The sequence below is a fragment of the Pteropus vampyrus genome, unplaced genomic scaffold (assembly GCF_000151845.1).
Source record: "Pteropus vampyrus isolate Shadow unplaced genomic scaffold, Pvam_2.0 Scaffold127, whole genome shotgun sequence".
NCBI classification, from domain to species: Eukaryota; Metazoa; Chordata; class Mammalia; order Chiroptera; family Pteropodidae; genus Pteropus; species Pteropus vampyrus.
In genome coordinates this window covers 3,406,265-3,428,362 of record NW_011888908.1, presented here as the reverse complement: position 1 = coordinate 3,428,362, position 22,098 = coordinate 3,406,265, and the positions used below count along the sequence as shown (strand labels likewise).

The window sequence follows — 22,098 nt, the reverse complement described above, 5'->3', positions numbered from 1 at the left end:
CTGAGCCTAGCACACAGGAAGTGCTTAATAAATGTTAACCGGTCGTGGTAGTCAGTGGTAGTCATAGAAGCAGTGTGTGTATATATGTTTATGTGCATATGTGCGTATATACACATGTGTATGTGTGTAAATATAAGTGTATGTGTGTGCATAAAACCTACAGAAAGAGATTAATATATAAAAATATTAACTTAATAAAGAAGACTCAAGTGAGCGAGCAGTCTCAATATTTATTAAGTGCATCTGCCTCGTGCCAGTCTCTGTGCTGGGCACTTTAAATGCCATCTGATCAAAGTCCCACGACCCGCCATGCCCGTGAGTGAGGCCGGCTTAGGTCAGTCAGGTCAGTTGGTTGACAGGCCCAAGTCCCTACAGGTTTGAATCACATTTGTTTGACTCCGAAGCCTGCATGCTTTTTCCATTGCCTCAAACTAAGTAATATAAACTTGATGAGAATGATTTTGCAAATGTTTTAAAAGATGCCTTCGTATTCCAGGGTAATGTGAGAAAATAGCAGATCCCACTCTAAATGTGTACAAATACATTGCATAATACTCACCAGTTCTAAAGTGATTTTGAAACGACTGCACAAAAGATATACAATGAATGAATCTCGATATAATTCGCAGTAGAATACTGTATGATCTCACGAATATGAAATTCTGGAAAATGTGAACTAATTTGCAGGGGCAGAAAGGTGAGCAGTAGTTGTCTCAGGAAGGGCAGGGCGGGGTTTCACACAGGAGCCCGAAGGAACTGTAGCTCTGGTGACGGTTTCACAAGTACGGACGCGTGACAAAACTTTTTGAATTGTGTGCTTAAAACACATGCGGTTTATTGCACATCAATCGTACCTCCAAAATTTGTTTGTTTGTTTGTTTTAAGGAATATAAGCTACTGAAACATACAACGAGGTGACTAAATTTCAAAGTCATTACACTAAATGAAAAAAAGCCACAAAAGGCCACACCCTCTACGATTCCGTTTATATATCATTTCAAAAGACAGTGACCGGGGAGAAACCACATCGGCGGCGGTCTGGGGAGCCGCGGAGGGGCTGGCGGATGGATGAAGGGCGTGAAGAGGCTTGGCAGGGGTGCGAACACGTGCTCTGTCCTCATGTGGAAATGCTCACACACCTGCACACATCTGTCAAACTCACTGAAGTGGATGCTTATTGAGTGGATTTTACTCAATGCAAATTATAACTCAATATAATGATCTCGGTGTCATTATATTTCCATATCAATAAATTATAACACCGCTGAATTAAAAATAAAGAATTCATATGTCATCTCTCGTGTAACCCTCTGCTAGGTTTCTATAATCTTTCTCCAGTACTCAGCATTTGTACTTCTCACAGTGGGTAATAATTATTTTATTCATATCCCCAACTAGACATGAAAACCTTGAGAGAATTGCTTCTCATCATCCCCAACACAGAATGTAGTTCTTGAAAATTAGGTTCTCAACAAATGTTTTTATTGTATTATAGGTATTTCACTATCCTTCTCCATTACAATTACTTATTCATTCAGTGAAGTTGAACTTATTCAATTTCAGCTAAAAGCCCAACTAAAGAAGTGGGCAGGAATAATAAAGTCCGTACCCTCAGGGGGCTAACAGTTAAGCCTGGGAGAACAATCTGATGATGTGACCACAATGTGTGATGAAGTCGGTAAGACAGAGAAAGGTCACGATACAATTAAATTGTTACACTGGGTCAGGAGATCAGGAAAGATTTCAAAGGTGACATCTGAGCAAAGATCTCAAGATAAGTGGCAGTTGGCTAGAATGATAAGGGCAAACTGACTGAGGTGGTGGCCGAGTGTTCCAAACAACAGAAACGGCACTTTTGCCAGAACAGAGCACAGAGCATTTGAGGAACTAAAAGAGATTCATTCCGGCTGAAGATTTGAGTGAGGGGTCTCGAGCAGGGAAAGGTGGAGCCTGGAGTAGAAATCAAGACCAAGTCACATGGAGCCCAGTGATGCAAAGACACTTGGACTTCACGATAAGGGTGTTAAGTGGTTAAGAAATTGTTTTAAATGGAGGAAAAAAGAAAACGATCAGAATTGCTCTCTCTCCATCTCTCACTGGATCCAAGGGAACTGACTGGAGGCCAGTAAGACTAGGACGGGAGAACAGTCAGTTGTTGTAAAAATTCAGCTTAGAAATAATTACTTTGCTGAAAATTAGCCCAAATTAAGGAAACAATAGTCTTCCTAAGTACCTAACACCCTTGCTTAAATGACCGAGTAAGGTTTACTTTTGCCATACAAACTAAGTTTTAAATCATGAGCGACTTTTAGGAATAGTTAAAAAACTACATATAACGGTCACGATCAAATCAAAGGTTCCTGTACAATCCCGGAGCATGTGGATTTAGGGTCAGCTTCCATCCCTCGTTTTCTCTCATCTTCCATATTCTGCAGCTCTTAAATTCAGTTTAAAGACCTTCCGAGCATCTCTAGATTCTGACCTATCCTCCTCACATCTTCACTGCCACTGGACTGCCATGAAAGCTTCCTACTATTGCCCTGTCTTTTGTCCCTCCCTCTTTAATCCATCCTCCGAAATGCTGCCAATTAACCATAAGACAAAAAAAAGAGAGAAAGCTTTCATAACCCAATCTACTTACAGACTTTTGATGGCTCCCCACTGCCTCTATGACATAGCTCTAATCTTCGTCGCCCATATTTAAGATTGTCAGAATCCGGCCCAGTTCCTTCTCTACTTCACCTCTTGCCACTTCCCGTATTCTATGTGTAATATCCTCTGCTCTAACCATCTTTACGATTCTTCTCTACCTAGCGAATTCTAATCAGGAAGTCATCGTCTCCTCCATGACATCTCTCCAGGCTCTTCAAACTAAATATATCCTTTCTGCTTCTGTTCTCCACGGTACTTCTATCTATTGTACTGATGCAATAGTTATCACGTCATGGTATAGATGGTAATATGTGTTTGCCTTCCAAGTAGCTTATTTGTGTTTCAGGGTGGGGAGACTGCTTATTTATATTTCTATTCCAGGCACCTAAGTTAGATGCATGTGTACAGTGTCTATAACTTAATTCATGCTAAGTAAATATATATTAACTTCATTTGCAACCGATAGCCATGATGTCTGAAACAAGAAAATGCAAGAAAAAAAATTAGCGGGTGAGATTATATAATCTTCAGGAAGCCAAGAACACAAGCAAAGCAAGTATACAGGAAGGACGAAGATTCAAAATATTAAAAATATAACTAAATCATACCAGGCCCAAAAGATATTATCAGCCAACACTTTTAAGTGATGAGACACACCGCTTAGATGTCTGTGTCAATGCTTTGCCGTCGTGTGATAAATGTGATTCTTCTATATCGAAAAGAGTATAGAGGGGATATCAAACATTCAACAAATAAAATGCTTGGTTTAAATAGCACAAGAATGAACACACATACGCTTTGAGAGTAAGGACTGTGATTCTCATTTTACAACTGTAGAGCGAGGCACAGAAATATTAAGTGACTTGCTCAGGACACACAGCTGGCAGAGGGCGGGGCTGACATTCATACACAGGTCTGAATGACTGCAAAGCCCATGTGCGAACCATGGGACTACGTGCGACCCTTGTCTACACTGCTTAGCTAAATGCCCCGTGAAGGCGGGGACGATGTCCACCTGATTCATCACGTACCTCCAAGGCCAGGTCTCGAGGGATCCATAAACTCCTGAAGTCATATGCAATCTGTTTGTGTATATAAATATAATTTCTCTAGAGAGAGTTTCAATAAAAACAGGTAACACTTATTAAGAATTTACTATAAATCAAGCACTGTTTTAGATGCTTTATTTTATTCTATCACGACAGCAACACAGAACACATAGCGGATACCCAATAAACGTTAGGGATTTTTCTAATGGTTTTCATGTATTAACATGTATAATCACCAATCCAATTCCTATGAGATAGAATTATAATCACATATGCCTCAAAATTGAGGAATCTGGGCCTCAAAGGGGTTAACTTGCTCAAGTCTCCCACGCTTTTGAATAAATAGCTGGGCAAGGATATAAATCTCCCTATGTGACAACAAAGCCTTCTCTCGGCTTATGTGCCATGAGTGGGTCATCCTCAAAGACCTTCAAGTCCCCCAAAAAGGTTAAGAGAATCACAAAACACATAAATAAAACGTGAACTTCTTATACATTTTCTAGAAAATCATCTAGATAAAACCAAAGGTTTTCACAGCAACGCGTCAGAGGCTCTGAGCTAATTCTCCCACAAAGAGAGCATCCGTGTCATCCTGTGTTAAACGCAAGGCCAGGAACATGGCAGGAAGGCAGGGCTGTTCTTTAGAACCCATGACACATGGGCAAGGCTGTACTGAGTTCTAAAGGTACTTATGTGAGCATCCAAGTGTGCACAGCTGTAGCTCCTGACACAGTAAGAGCAGGGCGCTGCTGGCCCTTACGGACATGCTGTGACCTAGGCAAGTGCCAAGTCCCAGGAATACCCAGCCAAGAGCGGGAAGACATGGCTTGGCCCGCGGGGTTGGGTGAAGGTTTTGGTCCTCACTTCCCGCTTGCTAGGCACCCCTGTGCAGCAAGCCACCATTACCACGTTACTCCCATGGCCTAGAGCCTGGATTTGACTCTCCAGTTTTATCCCTTGTAGGTGCACGACCTTAGTCAGGTTTTCAAAGTTCTTTCTGCTTCGTTTTTCCCACCTGAATATGGGGAGACGTAGTATGACCTGCGAAGATTGGTTTAAAGACTCTAAAAGGAATAAAATGCATGTAAATGGCTTAGAACAGTATGGAGCGCATACTAAGAATTCAGTAAGTACTAGCTGAGGTATATGTATATAATTAATAATATCCCTAAATAGCTTGTTCAGCTGTAGGAGGAAACCATTCCTTGTGTCTATGAGGCGATCAATATCAATGGGTGAAAGTTCCCACCGGGAGGGTGGAGAGAAGTGATTCTGTGGGGATGGATCACTGTATACTCAGTTGTTTTGTTTGCATCTATAGCTTCTTAATGATCCCAAACTAGGATATCTCATTTAAAACCATGCTTTCATTCCCAGGGAAGTGCCTCCTTTTTCATAAACATGGCAAACGTGTGAGTCGAGAGCCACGAAATCACAACAGCAGCCAGCAGACACACCACACTCACGCGTGCTGCGACGCAGGCATTCTCACGTATGTACCAGTATCTCCAGCTGTTCAGTAAATGGATAGATATCAACTAACGAGGGGTGTCTTTTACAAGCTCAAAATAAGACGGTATTTTGAAATACAGTTAATTCCTTTTCTACTTTATTATATTTTTAAAGCGAAATTCTCAAACTCTCCAAGTCAGATATTCCAGGACTGGTTTATATAATTTCCAAATATTAAACTCCGACAATGAAAAGTCCGATTTGCGACATTTGGATGGGTGACATCTTAATCGCGTCATTATGGTCTAGTGTCGACAGGAGCATGGTCAGCATACTGTGGAGACTTAGGAAGGAACTTGGCGAAATTTTTCAAATTTAAAGTGAAAACCCCCTGAAGATAGCAATTCTCCTCTGAGAACAAATATTCTGCAGTACCCCTGCAAAGGTAATGTCCACATATATTCACAGTATCACTGCTTGTAACAATAAGAAACTGGAAAGTCCACCTGAATATCCTCGGGAATACTGGCTGGCCACATTGGGTAAATACACTGAAAAAAAGAATCTTCATATATCGACAGAGAAATGTTTGAAAGCTTCTAAAAAAATATAAATTTTAGAATGCTGGTCTATGGACATTACCCAATTTTTTGAAACAATTAAAGAAAAATCCCTGTGGTTATAAACGTGGAGTGACTCAAACCCCATCAGTGATGGTGGTTTACACCTATGCAGTGGACTTGGGAAGGGGCTCACTTTACTATAATTTTCGTGTTGCTTTATAAGCAAGTAGTACTTTTAGAATTCATAGGAATAACAGAAATCTTCAAAAGAAACAGGGAACTCAAAAATAAATAATTATTATGGGCATGCAGGTGCTAAGAAAAATTAGCAACCCTCAAAGTTAATTTACGCTGCCCATATGCTTATAATCACAATCTCCAGAATAAAATGCTTTGTGAGATGTTAATAGACACACTTTAGAAGGGTTGCACTGCCTTCATGAAGCTTGTTGAGAAAAATTCCACACCCGTAGGCCTGTAAGTGGAGCTTAGGAGAAATGGGAAGAAGAGAACTGATTTCCAAACTCCACTTTGAAAAGTGCAAAATGAGTATTTACCACCACCCTCCGCCTTCTGTCCCCCAAATGGTAGCAGGGAGCCGCCGGACCCTACAGCTTGGCCACTTCAAAGGCACATTAACAAGACTTGATTGATAGCGGGTGCACAGAAGATGAAAACAGAAAGAGGCGTGGCAAGAGGGTGGGGACAGCGGGATTATTACGCAAAAATGGTGATAGCTGGAGAGGAAGAATATTTTAATGGTGAACAACTGCTTGTGAAGAGAGAGAACCATATAAGCAAAATGAGCAGAAAAGCGGGAGGAAGTAACACAACAAAAACAGGAAACAACGCTCAGTGAGGTGTCCCACTAAGGTAGGCCTCTGTGCCCCACACTGCCTAGCCCCGTGTCATCTGAAGACTGACTGGAGATGGCCGCTGACGGTTTTGAGCAAGCCTTAGAAGCTCGGAGTGTCTATCAGGTGTGAAGTCAAAGACCTTATCACGTGCCGGCTCATCCCGTTAGACCTGGGATGATGGCTGCTTAACGAGCACGTTGTTTAAATAAGCTTTCAAAAGACATTTTTTCCCAAAGGAAGCTAAGTGGTTTAATTATATATATTTATGTACATAAGTAAATATATATGTAATATTTAGTTTTTCATATAACCTTCCCAGCCACAGGAGACGCCCACTTCCCCAATTTTTTTGTGAGGGAACCGACAGAAAGTGCGATGAAGCGAAGGCCTTGGGGTGATGTTTCAGGACCAAAACCCTGGCCACAAACACTCCGTGGTCCACAGACATTATTTGACGCCCTAGCCTTGCCCCAGGCCACAGAAAACTGCAGCAAAGCCCCCCCCCCCCCCCGAGACCTGGCAACCACGTGACCCGCCGACACACACCAAAGCTTTCCCTCCCAAACAAATCCAACTTTTATTTCACTCATCGCCGGCGAGAGGCTCGCGCATGCCCCGCAGCCCTTTCTCCTTCCCTCTGCGGGCTGCGGGAGGCCTCGGGGTATCTGCTTTCGACCCGCCCGGCCTAGGGGGGCCTTGGGCTGGGCGCGTCCCGCGCGGGCGCCCCTCCTTCCGCCGCGGGGACACTCACCTGCGCGCGACGGCTCCCGCGTGGCAGTCAGCGGCGCGGCGGCCGCCGCATCTCGGGGCCGCGGGTCCCCCGCCCGCCCCGCGGCCGCGTCCCGGGCTGCGGCTCACGACTCCGGCCCGGGAAGTCGGCGGGCGGCGGACGTGCGGCCGGGCGCGCCGGGCGGGGAGGCCCAGGGCCCTGCAGGTTGTTTGTTTGTTTGTTTGTTTCCCCCGATCTCTCGCAAAGACCTTAGACCATATGCTGGGCTGGGAGAATAGTGGCTTTGCCCAATGGCGACAAGACAGCGGCCTGACTCTCACGGCGGGATCGATTTACTAAACAAACTGAAACGTGGGTGGGGACGTTAAACAGTAACCAGCAGCCTGGATGGAACCGAAAGCGGCGGGGCCGGGCGACCGGCAGCCCAGCCCCAGCCCCGGCCGACCGTGGGCTCTCGGGGCCTCCCAGAGGTCGCAAGGCGATGACTGCCACGCGCCACACGCCTGAATGTCACCGCCAGGGCGAGGCGCCCCGCGGCCTGACCACCGGACTCGCCGCTCTCCCGCCCCCGGGGGAGCCCCGCCCGGTGCCGCCCCGCGACCTGTAGCCCAGCGCGGTCCCCGAGACGCGACACCGGCGCCTCCCCCGCCCGGGGCGCGCCGCGACCGGAGCGGTGTCCGCCCTGGGGCCGTGCGTGTGGGCGAGCGGGGGCCTGCGGACCCCAGGACGCACACACGGTTCCGAGCCGGTGGGGTCCAGCAAAGGGCCGGAAGTGTTATTAAAGGGAATTAAACAGGTTACTAGGCACAGCGCTGCGGCCGCGACACGAGGGGAAGCCGCGACCACTTCATTAAAGCGCACCTTGGGCCACTGGGGTTAACTTCTGCCCCGACGCTCGTGACCGCCTTGCTCTCCAAGAGTGTGCCGGGAAGAAGAGGGAGACCAGTCCTCCATCCCGGCCCAGGGAGCCACCTGTGGCTTCTGTCATGGAGCTTCCCGGTCATTGAGCATCCATTTACATATGCATCTGATAGGACACTTCCTCTCTCGCTCCCAAACCCCGGGCACCTTCTCATTTGGAGAAACGATGCTCAGATTCTTCGAGCTGGGCTGGCCACCTGGGTCAGGCTTTTTGTTAACCAAGCAGTACGGTCAGAAGCTGTGGCTCTTCGAAACATCTCAACAATTTAACTTCGTGGTTTCAGGAATGGATGACTTTAGGTCAAACAATTACCTTCATGAGACAGACAGTTACTTAATCCGTAAGGTTTTTCTTTTCAGACCGGGGGGGATTGGCGGTTACCTTAAGGCTGTAATAAACAATGCCAGGGAGATCAAAGGACTAGGTTTTATTTTTTTATTTTTTTCCTTTTTCTTTTCAGATCGGGTTTACTAAACTTTGTTTCCTCCTGAATCTCTTGCTGAAAGGCTCTTTTAAAAACAAGTAGTTGGTTCTTTTAGAAAACAGAACAAAGAGGAGAGATCATATACTATTTTCTTTGAATCGACCTTCTTGAACAGAACATTCTTCGGGTCCTCGGTGCCCACGTGCTCCGCACACCGTGTCACCAAAGCGGCCTCTGTCTACGTCGGGAACTGTCCAGACCGAGCTGAGGCGGAAGCGTAAGAATTAACGGGTCGTGTTTATTATGCAAATCTTTCATAGCTGTATTGTTTAAAGATCACCCGTGCACATTCTCTAAATATATTTCCTGATACGTGGACAGTGAAGGTTGTCTTATCACATGCCCAAATATAAGTATATAGTTCCCATAAAACGCCGAAAATCTGAGGATAGATTCTGCATCCCCTATTCGCAGAAGCTTTCACGCCACCTGACATCTGCTCTTCCCGCCAGATGTTTTAATTCAACGGTCTGTTTCACTGTTAATCCGCGATGTCAATGGGTTCGGTTTCGCATGATGGATTCATCATCACCGTACGGTAGATTCGCTGATCTACGAGGAAATTATCAACACATGTTCTGGGTTCAAAACTATTTTGACACCAGAGATAGAACCTTTGCCAGAGAATTGTATCACCACAAGCATTTTGACTAACGATGGCAGTACCTTCAAGGAAGCAGTTAAATTCTGTTGAGCCTTAGTTATTATGTAAAAGAAGCACTGCATTTGTCGAATTCAGGAAAATCTCCAAGAGTTTACGTAATCTACCCACCTTCCCCGGTACGCAGCACGAAGGGAGTGGTTTCAACTGACGAAATAAACAAACAAGCGGCATCAAGAGGAAATAGCTGGGCTCCGGCTCGGCAGTTTTTACTAGATCAGCCAGCACCCAGTGACCAAGCTTCACAGCATCCCTTATATCGCTCTTGATACTAATTCATTACGATTCTTCATGGCATGAGCTGATGACTCCGGAAATGAGAAGTGCGTGGCCCCTGGTGCGTGGGGCTGGGGCGAGGGGACCACGAGAAGGAAAGACACTGGGATAATTTGGGGGGAAAGGTTCTCAAGACCTATAAAGTTCTGTTTCAAGAGTTGGCGTTTAGGGGGAATTATACACAGATGCGCTTACGTCGCATCTGGTCTTGCACCCTAATTAGAAAACGTGGCATCGATAAAAACCCCTTGACTTCATCCTCCTGTGGCGCGTCTGATTTAGCCTGTGCTTTTCCTTTCCGCGTCGACCGCGTTTTTCGCATCGTTTGATCCCTCCCTCTTCCCAGGGCCAGTAGATCGTCTTGATGGGACTCGAGGTTTTTCCACGAACGGTGCTGATGCTATCCGTGACCAGCAGTGGCCTCGGGTCGCCCCCGAGGTGGGGTGGACGCGGGCAGGCGCGCGGAACCTCGAGGGAAAAGGTCTCCCTGATTTCAGCGTCCAGGACCGCGTTTGCGACGGCAACGCCACGTCCCTCGCCCTGTCCGCAAAACCATCCCGAGACACGAGCGGCAGCCGCCCTCTTCCTGCGGAGGCGCGCCACCTCTGCTCACCTGCGGAGCTCGGGGACCTGGCGTCGCGGTCGCGCCCACACCCGACCGGCCACCGCTGGGCGCGGGCGCGATCGGTGGGGATTACCGCTCACCTCACGCACCTTCACAACGCGCGAGGAAAAAAATAATAAAAAAGGAAGAAAATCTCATGCAGTTCTCCACCTGCCGGTCCTTTCTGGATTTGGGTAAAAGCCCAGTGACCTCGTCCAAGCCACTCGGGTGTAAAGGGCCTCAGGCGGGAAGCGGCCCCTGGGACTCGGGTGAAATTAAGAATCTGGAGCTGCGCTGAGCGCGCCCCCCAACTCAACCTTTGGGGCTGTGTTTGACCCTGGGGGCGAAGCAGCCTAGGTAAAGCAGCCTCCGCCAGAATTTCAAAAACTCCCTGGAGGCCGCTGAATGTTTTATGCATCAGGAGGGCAGACCGGGGTTCAGGCCCCGGGGCTGCGGGCGGGGGAAGGACTCTGCCAGCTGGGTGGGGCGGAGGCGAGGCAGGAACGGCCTGCGGGCCGCGGGGCTTTCGCTCCCTAGCGCTGCCCAAAGCGGGGCGCAGATTGCCGGGCTTCGGGGCTGCGGGCTCCAGCCCCTGGGAAGGGGCCGCCGAGCCGGCGCGTCTCCTCAGCCCCTTTACAGAGCTTCCAGCGAGGTCTGCCCCTCGGATCCCGGGGCTTTGGTACCCTCGTCTGCCAAAAGTGTGGCCTGATCTGCCACACTTGTCACGCGGCGTCCACCTTTAATGCCTTGAATTTCACGTGGACAAACACATAGTGGAAGAACAGGCAGATCGACTGCGCGGGAGGGATTGACTGGTGACCCCCCCCCTCCCCAGCAGCAGCAACGCTGTGTAGATTCTATACAGCAACATCCAGACTCTTGTCTGTATCTTTTGGGGAGTCAGGGGCTTAAAAACACTTGTGAAAACCTGCAGACATGGCCGGCAGGACTAGGCACCCTGCTGGCCACACACTGACCCAGATAAAAATTAGTCTTTATTTTATGCTAAAGTCACATCAGGAACACCCAGAGTAAGCCCATGTGAATAAGGCCACAGCAATGTCCCCAAACTATGTTACCTATTAATATAAATGTAAAGCCAAGATTGCAGATTGAGCGTTTAAATTGAAATTGCTTGGCGTATGTTATGCATCTGGCCTACACACACACACACACACACACACACACACGGAACATTCAGTAATTCTCAATGTCAACGTTAAGGTTCCTGTGCCAAAAAAACAAACTGCTGGGCTGGATTTCTTTTCCCCCATCCCCCTCTCTTTGTAGATTTCCTGCTAAAGTATTGATTGTCAAGGTCTATGCAAGATTTGCAAACTTTTACAGTCATTTATGGTGCGTGCAATAAAAAAGAGGTGATATGAGTATGCTAGTTCAAGGTAGAATGCAAAGATGTATCTGGTGCCCTTGGCAACTATCTGTGGGACCTGTTTGTCTTTGCAGAGCACGCCCTTCTCTGCAATGAACCCCTCTGTAACAAAGATTGACCCTTTACATTTCAGAGCCTTGGCCCCTCAATGCAAAGGCACAAGTGTTCAAACCAGAAAATTGAGTTTTTTCAACCTCATTTGAAATCAGGAGGAAAAAAAAATTCTAATCCAAACTGCAGAGGGAAAAAAAAAAGGAAATAGAACCTTTTGAAAGTTTCCTATTTCCCTATTATCTCCTATCATAAGGAGAAAATAAAAGGAAATTGATTACCAAGTTACAGTGTAATCTCTAACTGCTCCTTGCATAACAGGGAGCCACAGGACCTTCCACTGTGAGAAAATTAAAAGGCCGAGATTTCACAGAGGCAACGCACCATTTCAGATCATAAGTTCTCAAAGGGGAGGAAAAACTATCTTTAACCTTTTACAGGAAAACACATGGCTAGTTAAGTACAGGTTTGTTGCTAGATTTTTTTTTTTTTACAATATTTCAATAAAGAAAATACGCAAGCGGGCTGTTGTTTTACTCTGTAATCGTAGACAGGACCCAAAAGCCTTATGAGAAACCCTAGACCCTTGACCAGTTTTACTAGTTATTCTTTTTTTTTTTTTTTAAGGTTACATGTAGAAGATTGAGAGGGAAGAATGAGAAAGAGACTCATACCTAAAATGTTCTAATTTGAACCAAATCGGTTTTCTCATCTAGTGCTGCCAAGTAAGAATAGGCTACACATCGCTTCTGAAAGGCATTCAGAATCCTATACCTGCCATCTAGTGGGCATAAGAGAAAATGCTGATTCTAGATGTCCTTAAAAGACTGAGTCTTAAGCTGTTTTCTTATTTACAAACCAAGATGAGTTTAAGAAATGGAAAAGAAAATGTAGCTTTAAAGCTAAAGGAAAGGAAATAAACAGTTACATCAGGGACTTTATGATGTAATCATTCACATTTACTCCATTTATTTTTGTTTTCAATAATTACGGTTACTGATCTTTGCTTGAGATAATCCATTTATCATTATACTTGTTCTTCTACATATAATCTTCACATTGATTTTATGTTGTTTGTTTTCTTTTGGATTAAACTCATTATCAGTTTTGGAACCAGTTAATATTCAAATTTTAAAAAATTTTAAAGGAAGCTAATAAGTGTCCACTTCCTATTTGGACTCTTAAAATAGCCACAAAAAGCCATCCTCCATTTTTCAAGACAGAAAGAGAGAGAGAAGAAAGGAAGAGAAAAAGAGAAAAGGAGAAGATGGAGTTAATTATACACCTACTTTTGATGACTTGTTACACACATCATCCTCCAAAAACTGACTTCATCAAATATCAAAAAACAAGTAGGTTCAAATCTGCTTGGTTATGGCAACTCAAACTATAATTATAAAGTATTTGATGAATGAAACAGTCATCAAAAAATCATTGCCATATTTTAATGATAGCTGACTTTTGGGGGGCTTGCTTACGATGTGCCAGGCATTGTTTTAAGGACTTTCAGTCGGTTAATACATCGAGTATTTACAGAAACCTTAGGAGATTTGTTTTATTAATATCATTTCACAAGTGGAGAAGCTGAGGATTGGAATTATGGAGCTAGTAAGTGCAGAGAAAAGAGGCAAAAAGTGACCATTGCAATTCATGTCACGGGATGAAATAGATATGAGATATATCCACAAGAAACATTTGTTTGAATGTTTGAATCTGGTCTGCAAAATATCAGACAGCCCAATAAAAACCACTTAATTCCACTCATTGTAAAAATCAAGCACTAAGAAAAATATGCAGTCATAAGTAAATACATTCATTTACCTCATCTGTTTAGTACAATTTTTGACAGATATCAGGCAAACTGTTACTATAGATTTCTCCTAGTCTTTGCCCACTTGTATTTTAATTTCAAGTAACTAAAATGCTAAGTCAAATGGTCCTTGAAAAGCCCTCCAAAATACTGCCGTAGATTAATCCCTGAATTGAACTGGCCCATAAGCTCAATGATCTTTCCTCCTTCCTTCATTCTAAATTCAAATGTCATTTCGTAAACAATATGCGTATACGTTCTGAATATATTTTTCTCTTCTCTATTTACATAAAATATTATTCTCTTTTCAGGGCAGCTAGTTTATAAATCTGAGCTCGTTCAAGAGACAATAATTTTAATTCGTCACAATTAAATGTATTCGAATTCTCTCCATACTGCTGAGCCATGAGAACAAGTGTTCACTTCTAGAAGCATATTGATAATTTCAGAAACTACAGAGAAATAATCAGTCTTTGACCTAAGGTGTTTTGGGTTTTTTTTTTAATCCATAACATTTTGAAATATTAATCATGAAGTAGCACTGTATTATGTATGTATGAATTTAAGAGCAGCGAATGCTTGCAAAAGCTGACAGCAGCTGGATGAGGATTTCTGCCACGGTTTAATCCTGACAAGTGATGTCACCAGTTCTGCCTGCCTGATCACGCACACATCTCCAATCGAGATCAGACATCAGATAAAAGCTCCCGACTGCGGTGGTCAGGCCCTCTGTATCTCTGTGTATCCACGGAGAACCAAGTGCATCTTCCCTTCTCAGGAAGAAATATTGATGCTCTCACCGGAAGCGGAGATTCAACTCCCGTTTAAGGTAAATCCCTCCACCTGTGTTCTTGATCCCACCCTTCTTTCCTATGCCTGGCCTCGTTCTATCAATTATTTATTTTTCTTGTATCTTCAAACTTTCCCTCTCCAGTGACTTCCTCCCTGCAGGCTAGAAGAACATTCAAGTCTTACCAACAAACTAAAAAACTATATATTTTTAAAGCAACTGAATTTGCTCTCTCTACCCCATCTCCTTCTGGTGTTACCCTATTTTTTGTCCTTTGCAGCCAAGAGTCAAGAGCCGAGGCAATTTCCAGTCTCTGTGGCAACGCCTCCATCCCTCCTCTGCCTATCCCGAGCTTTGTTGTTTCTTTTCCAAACTCCGCTCTTGGGAAGGGCCTCAGTGGCTTCCTGGTTGGCGATCCAATGAGCCCAGGTCCGGTCCTTGTATCAAGTCTATGTCTAACCCTCTTAAACGTTACTTGATCCGGATTTCTCACCACTTTGCTCCTACCATCCTGTAAGGACTGATGATATTCTCCACGCATTTCCTCTTCGACATTTTCCTTGTCGCTCTGTGTGCTCTTCGTGGGTGATCCTGGGAACACTAACAACATTCCCCACTGCAGCGCTGGCTGTCGCTTCCTTAAATTATATTCACTCCCAGACCTTTCTCTTAAGTATCAAAACTGCAGGAGCTGGGCGTGCCAGCCACCTTCTAAACAGTGTGTCTCTTCACATGCACTTCAAGTTCAATATTCCTCCCCAGCCTGCTCTTCTTTTTACATTAATTAATGGCACGACGATTCACCCGGTGCCTAAACCAGCAACACAGAAACCGTCAGCGACGGCACTTTTTCCATTACCCTGAGTGAGTATTTCAGTTCATCTGCTCCCGTGGGTTAAAGAAAGGGTTTTATTTTTCTCACAGAACAAAAAGCCTGGAGGGAAGTAGTTCCCACCCAGTAGGGCAGCCTAGCAGTGCCATCAGGGTTCAAGCTCTTTCTGCCTCTGTCCTGCATCCTTTGTGTGGGATTCTCATCCAGGTCACAGGAGGCTTCCTTTATTTGATCTGCGTTCCAGGCAGGAATGAGAAGGAAGAGCAAAGGGCCGAAGGATCGTGCCAATGGTCGGAATCACCTCCCTTTGGACTCCCTTACTCTCAAACGCCAATCAGCAATTCATGTTTATGCCGCGTCGGCCAGAACTGGATCACGAAGATGCCGTTTACAGCTACGCATAATAGGAAGGCGTCTTAGGTAGCCAGGTATATTTGGGGTCTTGTTAATAAGAACATATTAGTAAATTGGATTTCGCTGTATAACAAGCTGCCTCAAAACTCAGTGGTTTAAGACAACAATTATTATGTCTCTCGGTTCTTCGTGGGGGTAGTCCTGAAATGGCTTGGCTGAGGTTAGATGAGCTGCGATGGCGTCATGCTCATGTCTGGGCCCTCAGCTGAGATGGCTGGGCTTCCCTCTCTTCCCACATGACTTCTCATCCTCTGAGAAGCTAGGGCTTCTTCCCATGGCGGTCTCGGGCTTCCCAGAAGCAAGAGAAGGCAAGCCTCGATGCACGAGTACTTTTTAAGCATCTGTTTATCTGACGTTTGTTAATGTCCCCTCCGTCAGAACATTCACGTGGCCAAGCCAAGATTCGAGTGGAGAGAGAGATTTTACTTCCTGCTGGGAGGGTGCCGCAATGCGTATAAGGATGGGAGGAACTTATGGCCATTTTTCCCCAATCTATTACATTAAGAAAGGGCGGGAGAACAGGTGTTGGGTGGGTGACAACTGTGACTCCCTAATCGCGTGAATTTAACCCTATTTAACCTGTCGGTGTATTCTTTAATCATACTTAAAAAAGAAAAGTTTGTCCATTCTAAGTACCCCCCTTAACTTTCTAGCTCCCTGGCTCCGATCCTTAATTAACTTTTCACATCCAGGACTGTTAAACTTTCTCGGGTTTGAATCACTTTGAAAATCTGATCAAAATTATGGTCTCTTATGGATAATTTGTGTCCCATCAAAATTCACATGTCGAACCCTTAACCCCCAGTGTGATGGCATTTGGAGAGGGGACCTCTAAGGAGTAAATAAGATTAAAGGAGGTCACAAGGGTGGGGCTCTGACCCAAAAGGGTTAATGTCCTTATGGGATGAGACACTGTTCTCACATGGCATTTCTTGATGAGAACAGAGCAAGAATTTGGTTGTCTAGCAAGCGAGGAAAGGAGCTCTCACCAGAAACGAAGTTTGCTGACACTCTGATCATGACTTCCAGCCTCCAGAACTGTGAGAAGGTCATTTTCTGTTCCTTAAGCCACTCGGTCTGTGGCACTCTGTCACAGTACCCCGAGCAGACTAGTATGTGGTCTCTCTCTCAGAAGAGACAAGCAACTGCACGACACACAGAACTGTATACGTAATGTCAGAGTGACTCTGGACACCTACAAGCTACCTAAGAACTGCTGAGGTATTTATGCCCCAGGTTACAAATCCCTGCTCGGAGACAGCTTTCAAAACAGGCAATCGTCTCCATGGTCACTTATTTTAAAACTTTTAGTGTCTTCTCTTCAGCTGCAAAGGGCTTAACGTGGCCTGCAAGGTCCTTCCCAATGTATGGCCCAATGCTTCCCTGGTGCCAACGACTGTCACGGCCACTCCAAGCTTCCTTCTCCTCCAGCCAAATTACAGTAGTGAACTGGCTTCTTTTCCTGAGCACAGTGCCCACCCCTCCCACTAAATGGCCAGACAGCGATGCTCCTTTGATGACACTGGGACTCATTCCTGTTCTTTTCCTCCTTTGGAGAAGGGTTTGTAGCTTAGCGAAGTGTTGGGAAATCAGCTTCCTGAAATCCAGGACGGTCAAAGCGAACGCCGCTTCTGTGACCTCGGTCAGAGCACCCCAGTTCGTCCTCCTGTGAGGCCGGGGCAGCCGTCATTTCCATTCCTACCTCAGTGATCTCGGGAAGTTTGGTCACAGCACGTAACGAGTGTTTAAACCATTGTTCACAATGCTGAAAAGCCGATGGCCCAAGACTAATATCCAGTTTGGTTAGCCTGGATATTAGTTATCCACAGGAAGAACCACACCTCATGACGATGGCCCATCTCTCATCACAGATGCTGTTATAGCCCAGGGAGAGCTTCTGCACCTGGGACAGATGACCTGTCTGTATTACTGATGCCAGGAGGGCCTTGTCCTCTGTCGCTCAGGAGCAGGAAGTCTCACTCTCAAAAGCACAGTTGTTAATGAGTAATAACTCCACTGCTGGTAAAAGTCGGAGTCTGCTTAGTAGGTTTCAGAAGAGCTGCCCACCATCTTGTTGGAGGATAAATCCAGTTCTGGAAGACTCAAGAGTAAAGGGCTAACCTGGGTCAGCGAGCCCACACTGCGTGCTGTCACGGAGCGCTGGTTAAGGTCCAGGACTTCCTGAGGCTTCGGTGTGGTCAACGGAGCTCGTGAGTCTTCAAAATCTCCTCCCAGCTCCTTGCTGCAGGCAAGGTCTAGTTTCCTCATCGCAAGCAGGTATCTAAAACCTGCATCCAACAGTTTGACTCTCGTGATAATGCACGTGATTGTAAGTCCAGCACTTGCAGATCTGAGGTACTTTCTAATCCCCGAGCGATACTGTTTAGACTGTCACCAATGTTTCTGTTAATGCAAAGATCAAGTACTTCAAGATTTTGCGGCATACTTAGCAACTGACCACAAACACCCCGTCTTCTGATGTGAGGGCGCCACCCACGACCACAAGAGTTGGCTCCTGCTTGCTTCTCGGAACTTCTGGAGGAACAGAGGCACGTTTCCTCCCACCCGCGTCACTGTTCCGGGACAATTTCAGCTCTTCAAGTTCAGGCGCTGCTTTACCTGGGAGGAAGGACCCAGCGCTCCAGCATCATCGAAGGCAAGCTGCAACTACCCAGCCTCGGGATGTTCAGCTCGCTGACAAGATGCATCCGCTGGGTGAGTGAATGGAGGGTTCCGGCCATGAAATCACTCCAGGAACCATCCAGTTTTTCCAGGTCCTGGAGCTATACGGCAGCAAAGCAACCATTTCCTTGATGTCCGCAGTTGTTAATCTGAGGTTATTCGGATCTGGACACTTGCTGGCAGTCTTTCTGCCCGGCTTCTGCGGGAACTGCTCATTTTTCTGTATTCTGGATCCCAGCTCCATTTATGAAACGAGAGGCTGGCTCTGTTTCTGCCTCCAGGTGCTTGACACGGAATACTCCAATGACCCTTTCCTCACAAACGAGCCTGAGGAGTTCAGTGGCTTTTCAGTGACAGCCTGGGCTGGGCTTCTCAGCGTGCAGACAGAGGTGTGTGTTCACAGACGAAGAGGTGGCCTCGTTAGCGTTTAGGGTGAGCGCTGCTGGAAGGACACACAGACGTGACGGTGACTAACTGCTGGGAAGGGGCGGAGAGGACAGGGATTGAACTCCTAACCAAACAGGTGAAGAAGGGGGGGCGTTGCAAACACCTTCTATTCGGAAGGTGGCCTTTTCATCTCGCTGATGGCTTCCTTCGCTGTGCAAAAGCTTACTGGTTGGATGTAGCCCTCCTTGTTTATTTTTGCTTTTGTCGCCCTTTTCTTTGGAGTCAGATCCCAAAATTATCACCAAGAGAGTCAAGGCCCTTCCCACCTACGTTTTCTTCTAGTTTTATGATTTCGGGTCTTACATTCGAGTCTTTGATTTTTATGCACGTTGTAAGACAGGAGCCTAATTTCATTCTTTTGCATGTGGCCGTCCAGTTTTCCCAACAACATTTATTGAAAAGACTGTCTTTTCTCCCCCGTATTTTCTTCCCTCCAGTGACATAAATTAATTAACCATGTGTTCATGGGTTTAGTTCCGGGCCCTCTATTCTATCCCCTTGATCTGTGTGTTGGTTTTTAGGCCAATACCATCATTTTTATGATTCCTTTAGATGGGTAAGCTACTTTGAAATCGGAGAGCATGAGGCCTCCAACTTTATTCTTCTTTCTCAAGATGGCTTTGGCTTTTCGCGTTCTTCTGTAGTTCCATACAAATTTTAGAGCTTTTTGTTCTATTTCTCTGAAAAAAGCCATTGGAATCTTGCTAGAGATTGCATTAAATCTATAAATATCTTTGGGTCGTATGAATATTTTAACAATACTAATTCTTCTAATCCATGCGCATGGATTATCTTTCCATTTATTCGTGTCTTCTTCAATTTCTTTCAACGATGTCTTGTAGTTTTCAGTGAATAGGTCTTTCAACTACTCGGTTAAATGTTTTCTGAGGTATTTAATTATTTTTGGTGCAATTCTAAATAGGATCGTTTTCTTAATTTGTCTTTCTGATAGTTCATTGTTCGCGTGTAGAAATGCAACAGTGTTTTGCATATTGATTTTGCATCCTGCAACTTTACTATATTCACTTTTTATTTCTAACAGTTTTTAGTGAAGCTTTTAGGATTTTCCAAACATAAAATCATGTTGTCTACAAATAGAGACCATTTTACTCTTCCTTTCCAATGTGATAGCCTTTTGTCTGCCTCACTGCTCTGGCTAGGACGGCCCACACTATCTTGAATAAAAGTGGCAGGAGCGGGGGCATCCTTGTTTTGTTCCTGATTTTGGAGGAAAAGCTTTTGGTTTTTCACCACTGAGTGTGATGTTATCTTTGAGTCAGTCGTATACGGACTTTATTATATAGAGGTGCTTTCCTTCGATACCTATTTTATTGAGAGTTTTTATAATTATTGAATGTCATATCTTTTCAAATGCTTTTTTCTGTATCTATTGATATGATCATCTGATTTTTATCCTTCACTTTGTTAATGCGGTGTATCGTGCTGATTGATTTACAGGTGTTGGACCCTCATTGCACCCCCGGAATCAATCCCACTTGACCGTGGCGTGTGATGCTTTTAATGTGCTGTTGAACTTGGTTTGCTATTGTGTTGCTGAGGATTTGTGTAACTGTGTTTGTCGGGGATACTGGCCTGTAACTTTCCTTTTTTGTTGTGTCCTGGCTTGGTTTTGGCATCAGGGGAATGTTGGCTTTCTAAAATGAGTCTGAAAGCATTACTTCCTCTTTAATATTTTGGAAGAATTTGAGAAGGACAGATATTAAATCTTTGAATGTTGAGTAGATTTCATCTGTGAAGCCGTCTTGTCTTGGGCTTTTATTCGTTGTGAGGTTTCAATCTGCTCACCATTAACTGGTGTGCTCGGATTTTCTATTTCCTCATGTTTCCGTCTTGGAAGGCTGGACATTTCTAGAAACGTATCTATTTCTTCTAGGTTGTCAAATTTGCTGGCATATAATTGTTCATAATACTCTCTTACGATCCTTTGTATTTCTCAGGTATTACTTGTAACTTCTCTTTCATTTCTGATTTTATTTATTTGAGCCCTCTCTCTTTTTCCTTAGTGGGTCTAGCGAAAGGTTTGCCAATTTGTTTATCTTTCCAAAAAAAACAGCTCTTAGTTTCACTGATCTTTTCAGTTGTCTTTTAATCTCTATTTCATTTATTTCCACTCTGATCTTTAGGATTTCCTTCCCCTTGCTAACTTGGCATTTTGTTCTTTTTCTAGGTTCTTCAGGCCACACAGGGGGCTGCTGGGACGCTCTCTAGGAATGGAGGCGCAGGTGGGCACCGTTTTTTGCTTACTCTCGCCATCTACCTTGCTATCACTTGCAGGTGCACCCCAGTCCTCTGCTCCCCTAAGGCTCTGCTGAAGCCAGCGGGTGCTCACAGTCCATACAGAGGATGCAGTTTGAGCACCTGGTGGCTGGGGGGACTTGCATTTCTGGGCCCCATGGGATCGGAACAATGGGAGAGAGAGTCCTTGGCAGGCTACTGTCCCCAGGGCAGGGTGCAGACAGCAGACAGAAACACGTCCCCAGTGAAAGGCGTCAGGGAAGCATTTGGTAAGCTGTTGGTTATAGTCGCTTGGCAGTCAGATTCCGTACCGAGCTACTCTGAGTACCAGGAAACACATTCAGAAAGCAGGTGTTACAAACAACATTTTGCTCTTGGCTATATTTGACAAGATAAGACAAGAAAAAGATGATTTTTTAAAACCGATTTACATGTAGAAGTGAAGGGGAATAGAAAAATTTAGGAGACTTTTTAAAATATTTCCTAACTACTAGCTCACTCGGTGCCTGGCAGGTGAGCAGGACATCATCCTGGCTGGCAGAGGAAGTAGAGATAATCCGTGGAAGGGACCTGTGTATTTCTAGGCCAGGACATTTAATTGCCATATATATATATTTTCCCCTCTAAAATAGTGGCAGCAGCGTTCCTTCGGCCTGGGTTCCGAAGCGAGCAGCTGGTGACACGCAAAAAGTATCCTGAGTGGACAAGAAATAAACTCTGCTTTAAGTCCTAAGAAGTTTATCATCTGAGCATAATTCAGCCTAGAGTTTTTTGAACAAACTGTGCATAAGAATTACCTGGAAGATTTGTTAAACCAGATTGGGGGCCTCGCGCTTTGAGCTTCCTACTCAGCAGGTCTGGGGTGGTACCCGAGAATGTGCATTTCCAAGAAGTTCCCAGGTGATGCCGACGCTGCTGGTCCGCTGACCACACTTTGAGAACCTGATCTAAACAACTCTGACCTGTACCAGTATTAACTCTAATATTCTTTGCAGCCTATGTAACTATGAGCATGAAACGGTTTAAAGACAAGCATAACAGAGGTCACTTTCTGCACAATGGCTCATCTATTCAGCTTCTAAACAACTGGAAAATTGCTTTTCTCATCAATGGAAATGGGAAACATTCCCATATGTGCTCTAAAGAGTGGACGATATACTGAGTCAGCAGTCAAGG

General features: G+C 45.1%; 1 protein-coding gene and 1 pseudogene across 1 annotated transcript in view; both read right to left on the bottom strand.

Annotated features, from left to right (window-relative positions):
* The window catches only part of HNF4G (hepatocyte nuclear factor 4 gamma), a 97,146-nt gene extending 88,676 nt beyond the window's left edge, over positions 1-8,470 (bottom strand). The window contains exon 1 of the mRNA XM_023534612.1: positions 8,372-8,470. The gene's annotated coding sequence lies outside the window, so the exon portion shown is untranslated. The remainder of the gene's footprint in view (positions 1-8,371) is intronic.
* Positions 8,471-17,107: 8,637 nt separating this feature from the next.
* LOC105296714 lies at positions 17,108-20,533 on the bottom strand (annotated as a pseudogene).
* Between the last annotated feature and the right edge of the window lie 1,565 nt (positions 20,534-22,098).